General features: G+C 27.3%; 1 long non-coding RNA gene across 1 annotated transcript; it reads left to right on the top strand.

Moving 5' to 3' along the window:
- The first annotated feature begins 2,290 nt into the window (after positions 1-2,290).
- LOC122516972 lies at positions 2,291-8,347 on the top strand. The gene is made up of 3 exons (XR_006303697.1): positions 2,291-2,454; positions 6,428-6,582; positions 6,733-8,347. It is a non-coding gene; the product is annotated as an uncharacterized LOC122516972 (long non-coding RNA).
- The last annotated feature ends 2,831 nt before the right edge of the window (positions 8,348-11,178 follow it).

The following is an 11,178-nucleotide window of genomic DNA, read 5'->3' as shown; positions in this document are numbered from 1 at the left end:
CAACCGGTGTATAGACCGTATTACCTGTTTCGTTTAAAAAAATGAAACTTTCGTTCGTTTTGAATAACAAAGAGGCGTGGTCGCTTTCCACGTAGCCACGAAGAAAAGATGATCGTTTGAATTATGATGATCGTTTTGGAAGGAGTTCAAGCGGTTTTACAGTAGATCGCGTCTCTTATGAAATGGAACTGTTTTCCTGGAAATGAAGCGAAGCGAGGCGAGGAGGACGGGGAAAAAAGAAAGAAAACCATTTCAATCGTTACAAACTTTCCAATAATCTCAATATATCTCTCTCTTCCTACCACTAAAAATAATAAATTATTTCCTAAAGTTATAATTTCCTGGTCTACTTATCAATTGACAGAATGTATTATTTCCAGTAATTTTACATCATTTTTTTGAAATTTATTTAATTTACAATTGCTTCAAGTTTATGCTTGACCATGTAAAAATACAATTTTTGTAATGTTACTCATTGTACTATTATTATAAAACATAACAAAACGATGGGATATATGTACTTCCAATTATAATAGTAAATTAAATTCATTTATTGAAAAATAAATTAATTTTATAATTTACTCTGTAATATATAAATAATTGTGATATAAAATAAATCATAAAATAAATTTTGTCAATTTTTTTTGTTCACTTGTTCACTATCGTAATTACCTACAGTTATATTCGAATATTGTATCCTTCGAATCATCTTCGAGTATAATAGTTTAACAAGCGGTTAGAAAAAGTCTATAGGGAAAGGTGGAATGAAAGGATGAGAGAAGAAAAGTGTGCCATTAAAATCGAATACTCACTGTCAGTCAGTGACCTACTAACGCGTCTTCCTTCGAATAATACGATCTAGCAATAAGATAAATACACCTTTTTATGAACTTTTTACCGAACTTGCTATTACCGTGAATCACAATGAGCAATCAGTATGTACAAAATTAGAAATTATAATAGACCTGTTAACCTATTTGCTAAACAGTTTACAAAGCCATTTTAAATTTCTATTTTCAAATACATTTTTGCTGTCTTGTTTAAAACACCATATTTGAAAGAAAGAAAGAACGAAAGAAAGAAAATGAAACAGATTTATTGTAGATATATTTCGTGATCAACGATCGTTACCGTTTCTTTTAATTCGAGAATTACGTAATTGAAAAATACTGTCTCAATTAACAGAAACAGGATATTTAATGCAAATAAACTTTACTGATTAGATCGGCGAATTTGAATATTTAATATTCTACTTGGACGTAAACCATTCGAGTTTGCAAAATTACGTATAGACTATCTACTTCGTCGAAGATCGAAAGTACTTTCGAAAACGTGTATTATCGGTATAGGCAACGTGACTTCATGAATTTATTCCATACTTATCGCGTATGTTTCAATTAGAAGTTATATTCTAACTTGAGGAATTTTCTTAATCGATCAAACCAACAATTTACATAAATAGTATTCCATTATAAATTTTAACGATTAAAAGAAAAAAAAAATGAAAAAAAAATTATCCAACGCAATTGGAAAAATTAAATCACAGAATTTATCCATAATACGGTAAACATTTTTCGAACGAGTTATCGTGAGTTTAACGACGATTAAAAAAAAAAGAAACAAAAAAGTAAAGAAAAGAAAAGAAATTTAATTTTAAGTTAAATTAATCCTAATAATATTACGATGTAAAAATAATAATACGCAACGTTACGACTGGTCGGTAGTAGGATATTAATCGCAATAACCGCTACATAACCGGCTCTTAGGTAAGAGAGCACGAACATGACCCTTGATCGTAAGAAGGAACATATTAACATTCCCTTTTTGCAATGTAAAACTCACTGTCGACTACTTTCTTTATCTATATATATTTCTCCCTCTCCTCTCTCTCTCTCTCTCTCTCTCTCTCTCCTTCTCTTACATTTGTAAAAGTGACAACGAGATTTAAAAGAAGGACAGAGATAGAAAGAGTTGCTAGAACTACGATCGCGCATGACCACTTTGACATTCGAACTGTCTCTATCTTTTGCATGAGTGTTTGTAACGAATCGTGTTTGGTCAAGATAGTTAGAAAAAGAGAGAGAAAGAAAAAAAGAAAGAATAAGAAAGAACGAATCAAAGGAGTGGGACTGGTTGGCTGGAAGAAAATGCAGAACTCGTTGAAAGCTGAGAGAGAGAGAGAGAGAGAGAGAGAGAGGGGGAAAGAGTGGAAGAATGAGAAAGATGAAAATATAAGAAACCAAAGAGGAAGGGATAGCAAGAGAAAAAGTGGTAGTAAACGTCTACTGTATATTGTAGTTGAGTTCGGACTAAGAGGTGATATAAAGGCATACGTTGCATTCACCTGGTTTAACTTACCTGGAAGATCGAAGATCGAACACGACAAGAAGAAAGCTCCCCGAGCCTTACTGGCTAAAACCATCACACGACACCACACCACTCTCTAACGTCATGGTGAGTACGATTCTATTATAAATTTTGTTATTATATCTAATTAATTTAATGAATGAAAAATTGTGTGTGTGTGTGAAAATTAAAATTATTTGAATTATATATATTACGAAAGAAATTATTGTTCCTACGATGAAATATTTATATTTTCAAATACTTCTACTGATTGTGATAAATATTGTATCAAATTATATCAATGAGAACACAGAATTGATAATAATCGTTTAATTATTTGAATTATTTATTATGAACTCTAAATTTGTCTTGTACGCTTGGTGAAAGATATTTTCGAAAATTTTTGTTTTCGATCTAATTCAAATCTTTTGAAATTGAATATTAATTTTATTTTATGGATTTAATAATAATTAATCATTTATTTTAATTTGTATATATAAATACCTTAGAAAGATTAGAAATTTGAACGATAAATAATCTCTCTCTCTTTCTTTTATTGTATTTTAATTGATTTATCGTATACAAATATTTTTTTTAAATTCATATCAGTGCACACACGCTTAAATTTTTAATACTATCATGAGATACGATCTGTGTATGATTATATATATTATATAATGCGAACGAACGTGAGCCTCAGAAGACTAACAATTATGCGATTAGTGAGCGTGTGACAGGTGAAAGATAAATATTTTTTTGTTTCTTTGAAACATCTTGTCTGTTGAAATTATACATTGTCTTCTTGTTTGCATGTAAATATATACTCATTACCTAAGTAACGAAGATAAAACTGAACAATAAATAATTTTTACAAAACATTGAGATAAAGAAAATAGATAAAAGTATCAGAAGTTTATCTCACATTGATTTTGATGATATCGTGCAATAAATTAAACTCGTTCTTTTTCCATTTTTCATTGTCATACATTAATAATCGTATTTGAAATAAGTCTGTATTAATTAACTCGGTGACAGGAGAACCGGTAGAAGGTCATTTTTCAATTGCTGGTTGTAGTAATAATAAAAAAGCCTTCTACTAGTTTTCTGCTGACACCGAGTATAAATTTCCTTATTTAACTTTAACCATGATTTATATTGAGACTTAATGAAATGTCGTTTATTTTAATCGATATTTCGAACAACAACAACAGCAACAAATCATTCAGGACTTTGATGAAAAAGTGGACGTGATTTTTTTACATTTTTGTTTAATCAAGGAGAACGAGTTTGTTATACGGAAACGTGTATAGTTCGAGGTCAACCTTGTCGTTTCCGCATAATAAATCGATAGGCACTATAAAAAAAAAGGACATAAAATCATAGACAGAATTTATAGAAAATGATGTTCTACGAACGAGTTACACGAACATAAATTTTTTATTTTCTAATAGAATATAAAAACCGAATAGTTTTTCTTTTCTTTTTTTTTTTTTGCAAATATGAGGACTAATATTTTTCAAGATAAAGAGCGAAAGGTAGCTTTTTTTTTCTTTTTATAGAAAAAAAATCAAAGTTTAATTAATGCAAATTTTCTATGAAAATCTTCAACTTGTTTGTTGGTTTAAAAAACACGAACTATACGTATTAGATTACTGTATACGTAATTGTACTACCGTCTAAGCGTGTACGATAATTCAATTATGGCAGATACGTAGATACATGCATGTGATTCTTCGTAGATGATGCAAATTAGGACATCTTATAGAGACGTTACGTAAAATCGGATTAGAAGAAACATTGAATAAAATTATCAGTTGACTACGAACTAACGTAGAAATTTTCTTAATCGAATTATAAATTAAAAATCTCTTTTTTTTTCAAAATTCAAATATTAAAAAGAAATTATGAATAATCAATCATTATGATATTCAAATGAATGATACTCGAACAATGTTTCATAAAATATTGATTTTTATTAGAAATAATAAATTCGATTAATAGTTAATTAAATTATCAATCTATTTACGTATTATACGTATAAATTTGATTATACGATATTTCTAAATTTCTTTGATCGATAAACGCGAGAAAACAATAAACTAATTATTTGTTTTTTATTATTAATGTTGAGCCGAGTTCGTACAATTTAAAAGTCACGTTTCCATCTTGAAACACGAGAAAGTGAAAGGTTTGTAAGAATGAAGTCTAAATCGTGCATATATAATTAATTAAAAAAAAAAAGAATAAAATAAAATAAAAGTATAAATATAATACGGTAGAACACTTATATATATTAATAACGAACGAATATATCGATAAGAATATAAAAATGTCGAATTAATTGAACGTGACACCTTGAAACGATAGTTCTCGTGATAGGCAAAAGTAGGATGTAAAAGTAGGATGCAAATGGAAACTCACAAAGTATAATAATATATACCTCCTGTTCTCGAAACTTTCCCTTGACTGATACCGGAAAGTAGACTAAGTTTACTGCCGTTATCCTTAACTATTATTATTTATTTTCTTTCTTCATTATTTTTTTTCTTTATACACACTAATTTTGTCTTTGCTTTGTGTGGCTGATCGAATTCAATGTATAACTACTATATTTGGTATTTTTTTTTTTGTTAAATATACTAATTTCGTATTTGCTTGAAAGCGTGACCGGTAATATTCAGTTCTATCATTTTCCTCTAGTCGAATATTTTTGTATTACTTTAATTAGTTGTTATCAACTGATAACTAAATGTCAATTTTATGAATTTTATGGTTGTTACCGATAAACGATTTTCAAATATACTATAACGTAGGCGGATTCCTTATTGACAATTTTCTTCGTAATTTAAAAACTTTGAATGACTAAATAAATATAATTTATGCAAAAAAACAAAAAGAAAAACAAAAAGAATTTCGTTAATTCGAATAGAAGTGGGACGTGAAATAAGAGGAAAAAAAACTTATATAGGTTTACTTTCTCCTTTAAACTTGGAGTTCGAAAGCGTCAAAGTTTCGATCGACGTGGTTGGTCGTGCCGAAAGGAGGAAATTTTTTTATTTTACAATCAGGTTTTGAGTTCGTTAGAGCGAAACGAATGAATCTAACTGATTTCTTGATAAGAGTTTAGTTTCTTTCCAAGTTTACCTATTCGTATAAATTTTCTTAAACATTTAATATAATATTTAATATTATGTAACACACATAAATTCTAATACTTGGTATTATAATATATTAACATAATTCTAATATTTGATATTATATAATCACAATATTTGTATAATATATGATCATATAAGTATGAACATGCTTATAATACATATATAAATAAAAGAAAAAATTATTTTTATAATAATTGGTTATTTAAAAGCTATATTATCATAAACATATATATAAATTATATTTAATTGGTCTTACTCTGAAAGAAAAAAAAGAAAGCTAACATAAGTAATTTTGAAAATGAAAGGTAAGAGGATGAATTTATGATGACGAAGCCGTCTTCGTGAAAGGTGAACGAAATAAAGAAGAGAATGAAAGACCAGAAGAAAAGTAACCGCATGAATATGGCATCCGAAGTAATGCCCCTAGCAGTGAAAGTCACAAACCGGATGAACTTTTGCTTGCAAGCGTCTCCGAGATTGTGTCGAGCATATTTGACGAGTGTTAAATCGTTGAAAAGAAAGAAAAAAATGAGAAAGAGATAATGGCGGGGAAAACAAAATTAATCAAGATAAAAAGATTTAAAAATCATTGGTACTTGCGCCTACGTTGATAGTTTTACGCAACACTTAGTATACTGGAAATATATTTTTATCTTATGAAAACTTTCGAAAAGCAAGATAATCGACCTCTGTATAGAATATTTTACGAAACATTCGAGAACTTTGTAATTATTACTTCGAATTGTGTAATGTTTACGTAATTAATCGATTGGTCAAACATAGAGTAACTTATCACGCTGATTGCCATAATCATTATTACAAATAAAAAAATATTTGAATGATAAATCATTTTCTTTTTATAATAAGTTGATTAATTTAGAAATAGAAGAAAACATTAATAATACATTTTTTATCATCTTTAGGTTGGTTGGGTCGGTGTTGGTAATGACAACTGTCGTTGTATTGGCTAACTAAGACAGGGAGAATATGACTCTTCGATGACACATAACATCATTAATTGGCAGCAGTCAATTACATCAGTACCGTCGATTTTTTTGCAATCTCAAGAAAAAATGGCGTAAGTTTAAATTTTTTTTATTATACATTTCGTATCCTCGTTTATTAACCATCAATTACGTATGTCCTAATCGAGAAGGTTTGATTAAGTGTGAACATTTCTATTAGTAATACGTAATTAACTATTATTTTTTTTCTTCTTTTCCTTTAGGATCACTTGATCGAATTCATATTCGAAATATCGGTAAACACAATGGAAAGAATTACTCGTATTGAATCAGAATTTTTACCACCCACTGGATACAATAACACGGATCATCGACTTACTTATGAAAAACTAATACTTGGTATAAATCAAATTGACGATTGGAAATTAATCGTCAAACGTTTATCCAGATTATGATCAACAATATGATCTTAATTGCATTAATGTTTGAAATCAAGTTACGGTGTCTTCGTACAAAATCTGGAAATAACATGGAAAGTATTACGTTTTACGAGTATCAACGGAAAATGATGAATGTAAAATTATCCAGGATTTTTATCGCGATCAAGACATCTTCCAGGGAGGTTCCTCGTCGAGTACCGGTCAACGAATCGAATCCTATTTGCTTTTAGAAATTTCTAAAACATATGTTAGATCATATCATTTTGAATATTGATGCAATAATGTAATTAGTATTGATTTAATTGATTTTTAAATTGTTCCGTATATGTGAAACAAAACAAAAAAAAATTGATTCGTTGACTGGTCACTCGGTTTCATCAAGAAATCTAAAATCGGCACATCTTCCTTTTCCTTGCTTTACTATTATTGTTTTGAACTCTGACTGTTCCCCCCTCCCCAAAAAAAATTGTTCTATCATTCTATCCAGGTGAATCGTTTTTATCCGCTCGGAACAGTTGAACCTTCTCGACAAACCTAACGTTCTGTGATAGCCCTTTTCTCGCTTGTCTATCGATTATCAAGTATTTCGTAATTTAATCGATTCTTTTCTCTTTTATCGCGATCAAATATAGAATCGATGAAATTACTTGATCCTTGATAAAAACGATCATCCACTATGATTTATAAACAATCTTTGCTAAATAATTCTCAACTCTTTTACTATACTTCAGCTACGTCTATCTATTTCTTCTTTTTTGTTTATTTGTCTATCACCTTATCTTTTTTCTTTTTCTTGATCGCCTTGCAAACACGATTTGTAAATCTTTATGAAATTATTCTCAGCTCTCTTGCTATACTTAAGCTACGCCTATCTTTATTTTGATTTTTCTATCCTTTCATTTCTTTCTTATTCTCGCTAAATTCTTTCTTTTTTACGCTAAATTTTTTCAAATTTCTGTTTCACGTGCAGCATCTTAACTTTTTCTTAATTTCTTTTCTTCTAAGCTGTATGTACCTATTTACTTACTTACTTACTTACTTACTTACTTACTTACTTACTTATCTTATTTTATTTTCTATAAGGATCTCTACTTTTATTTCTTTTACTTTATCTTTCGTTGCCATCAACATATCAGTATTATCAGATTCAAGATTTCTTGATTAATCTTGTCAATGTAAATTTTCATTTCGATATTATTTTCTACTATTTTCTATTTACATTATCTTTCCCAATTTCTTCCTCCTCTTCTTTCTTAGCTTTATTTTCTATTTTTTTGTGTGTGTAAAATTTCCTTTTAAGATCTCTAAAATGCGTTTCTTCTTTATATCTATGTATTAATTTTTTCATTGTATTATATGAACTTTTATTTCTTTACTACTGTACCTGAACACTATCGCTTCGAATATATTAGGTAATTAAATATAAAACGTCTGATTACTCCGAATAATTTCATTCCGAAAAATCAAACATTTCATATTTAATGGCCTAATATTTATCCTATTTTTTTCTAATTACTTTTTAAATTTTCTATTAACTAATTTTATCGTCACATCAATTCCTGATTTCATTTCTATTCTGTGTTCTCTACTATTTTACTTATTCTTTTCTTTCTTTAAATTATGTTTTTTTCAAACTATTTTCTTTATACATACATTATAAATATAAAACTTCTATGGATACTCTAATCTCTTCTATTTTTCTGTCCTATCTATATATTTCTTCCTATTTCTTTCTAAAACTTTCTTAAAATAATATTTCTCCCCTCCCCCCGTATAATTTGCGAAATATTATCTCTATTGTTTATTAAATGTCTTATCTTTCTTTTTCTATCTTCTTAATTAATTCTAATTTCTACGTACTTCACATTAACTATTATTCTTACCTCTTCTTTCTCTTCATATCTATTTTTTTTCTAATTATATTCGAACATTCGTAAATAATTCTATCTTCGTACCTATCAATTTATTTTGTACAAAAATTCTCTTTCTTAATCTACTACTTTCATTTCATTCTATGTTTTTTTATTTTTTCTTCTTCTATCTCTATATTCTTAATCTATTTTTCGCATTTTACTTGCGTATCTCTTAATCGATATCTTCTTCTTTCTTTTTTCTTTTATATTTTCTTATTTTTTTTATTTTCATTTTTTATTTTCATTAAAAATTCTATTCTATTCTCTTTTTCTATCTTTTTCTTTTTCTTGGTCTCTCTGTCTTTCTCTCTATCTCTCACTTTCTTTCTTTTCATTTTCTCTTTTTCGTTTATTCTTTTTAATCTTTTCTTTTTTCTATCTCGTCTTTTACGTCTCTTTTTCCATCTTCTCTTTCTAATCTTTTCTAATCTATTTACAAAAATGCAATATCATTTTTAATCTATCGCTGTATCTATATTTCAATACTTTTTCTTCTTTCACTTAAACAATAAAGCTGAACACTGTAATCATTACTTTCTTTCCTTTCACGCTAAATTTTTTCTATTTTCGAAAATCAATTCTTACATATTTTCTTTCTACATTTCCTTTTTCTTCTTTTTCTTTTTCTTTTTTTCTCTGTCTTTCGTCTTCTGTCTTTTTCTTTCACGATTTATGACTGTACGAAACTTAAATTGTGTGTTTTGCCACGCACATTTGTAATATATTCTAATATTCCTTTAAAAATATACCAAAAGAGAAAAAAAAACAATAAAAACAAAACAAAAAAAATTATTAAAAATTAATATAGAAGAAAGTCAATCATTTTCGTTATATAATTGATAAATCATTTAATACTATTTACTATATTCTTTCTCTCTTTCTAGTCTACTTCTCCCACCTATGAATACTCATTCTGTACAAAATCAAAGCGAAAAAAAAATGTTTTTCTTATGCACTGTGATTATAATACGTTCTATCATTTATATGCAACTACTATTTTTCGTATCACCTTTCGTCATAGCTTACTATTGTACTATAGCATATCATTTATTATTAGATATGTATCTGTTAATTTCTTTCTGATTTTACGACTGCAAATGTTACTCGAATTTCTGTATACAAATAGGTATACATACTTATTCAATATGTGCGAAAAAAAATTTGTTATGAAATACTTTTTCTTTTTTTTTTCTTCTCTATCTCTTAACTTCTTTACTATCTATTATTTTCTTGTATATATTCTCTGCTTTGTTTAATGTCTTCGAAAAAAAAAAAACGAAAAAAAGAAACACATATCGCTTTTTCTCTCTTTACTTTTGTTCTCAAATTTATGTAAATATTTATGTAAAAATTGTCCGTTCTATATCGTTTTTCTTCGTCACTTCATCATTTTTGTCTTTGCTATCACGACTGTTAAGTTGACGAGAAGATTGTCAAGTAAAAAGAAACGTATAATCAACATAGACAAAAACTAAATATTGTAAACTTGTCAAGTTAAAAAGCGATTGTTTACGAATTTTAATTTTTTAAATGCCTATGTGTGGCTGTGATCTATGCGCCTTTTAATTTCATTTAATGTAATTTATAAATTGCGAAGATTTTTTTTTTTTCATTTCCAACAAATACGAACAAAAATTTTTATCTTTTATTGTACAAACAATTTTTTTGTTCCTTCTGCATAAAAATAAAAAAAAATAGAAACATAACAAAAATATCAAAATGTCGAACGTTTATTCCTTTCCTTAAAAGTATTTAAACTATGCTTGAAATTTCTCCATTTTGCAATTTCCCAAAGAATAAACTAAACAAATTTTTAATTAAATGAAAATTCAACATAATTATTATTTATCTTTAAAGTATCTATCTTAAATAAAAATACAAGAGTATTATATATTTATTAATTAGCAAACACATCGATAATGACAATACGTGTCATTAATAATTTTTCAATAGTATTCATCGACTGTTTGTAATTATTTATATTTATATTATATATTATGTTTGTAAACAGATCTAGCGCTATATTTGATGCAAATAATGTAATATAAAACTTTATTGATTTATCTAGTATAGGTAGAGTAAAATTTAAAATATATATTTATTGATAGATCATTTTTTTTTCTTGGAAATCTTAACGACGAAGTATAAAGTGTTGCATACCTTCAGGCGTAATGATTAATATTTACAAAAACGATAAACTTTGTCTGAATATTAAGATATACATATATATAAATATATATTTAAAAAATATATATGTGAGATTGAAACTTTCTATGTAAAATAAAATACATATTTTTTACACGAATCCTATATATGACATATTAATTATAAAATTCTCAATGAGAGATAATAAATG

Source organism: Polistes fuscatus, unplaced genomic scaffold (assembly GCF_010416935.1).
Source record: "Polistes fuscatus isolate 324 unplaced genomic scaffold, CU_Pfus_HIC Scaffold2, whole genome shotgun sequence".
NCBI classification, from domain to species: Eukaryota; Metazoa; Arthropoda; class Insecta; order Hymenoptera; family Vespidae; genus Polistes; species Polistes fuscatus.
The sequence above is the reverse complement of the archived record's forward strand: the minus strand, read 5'-3'. Positions and strand labels throughout refer to the sequence as shown.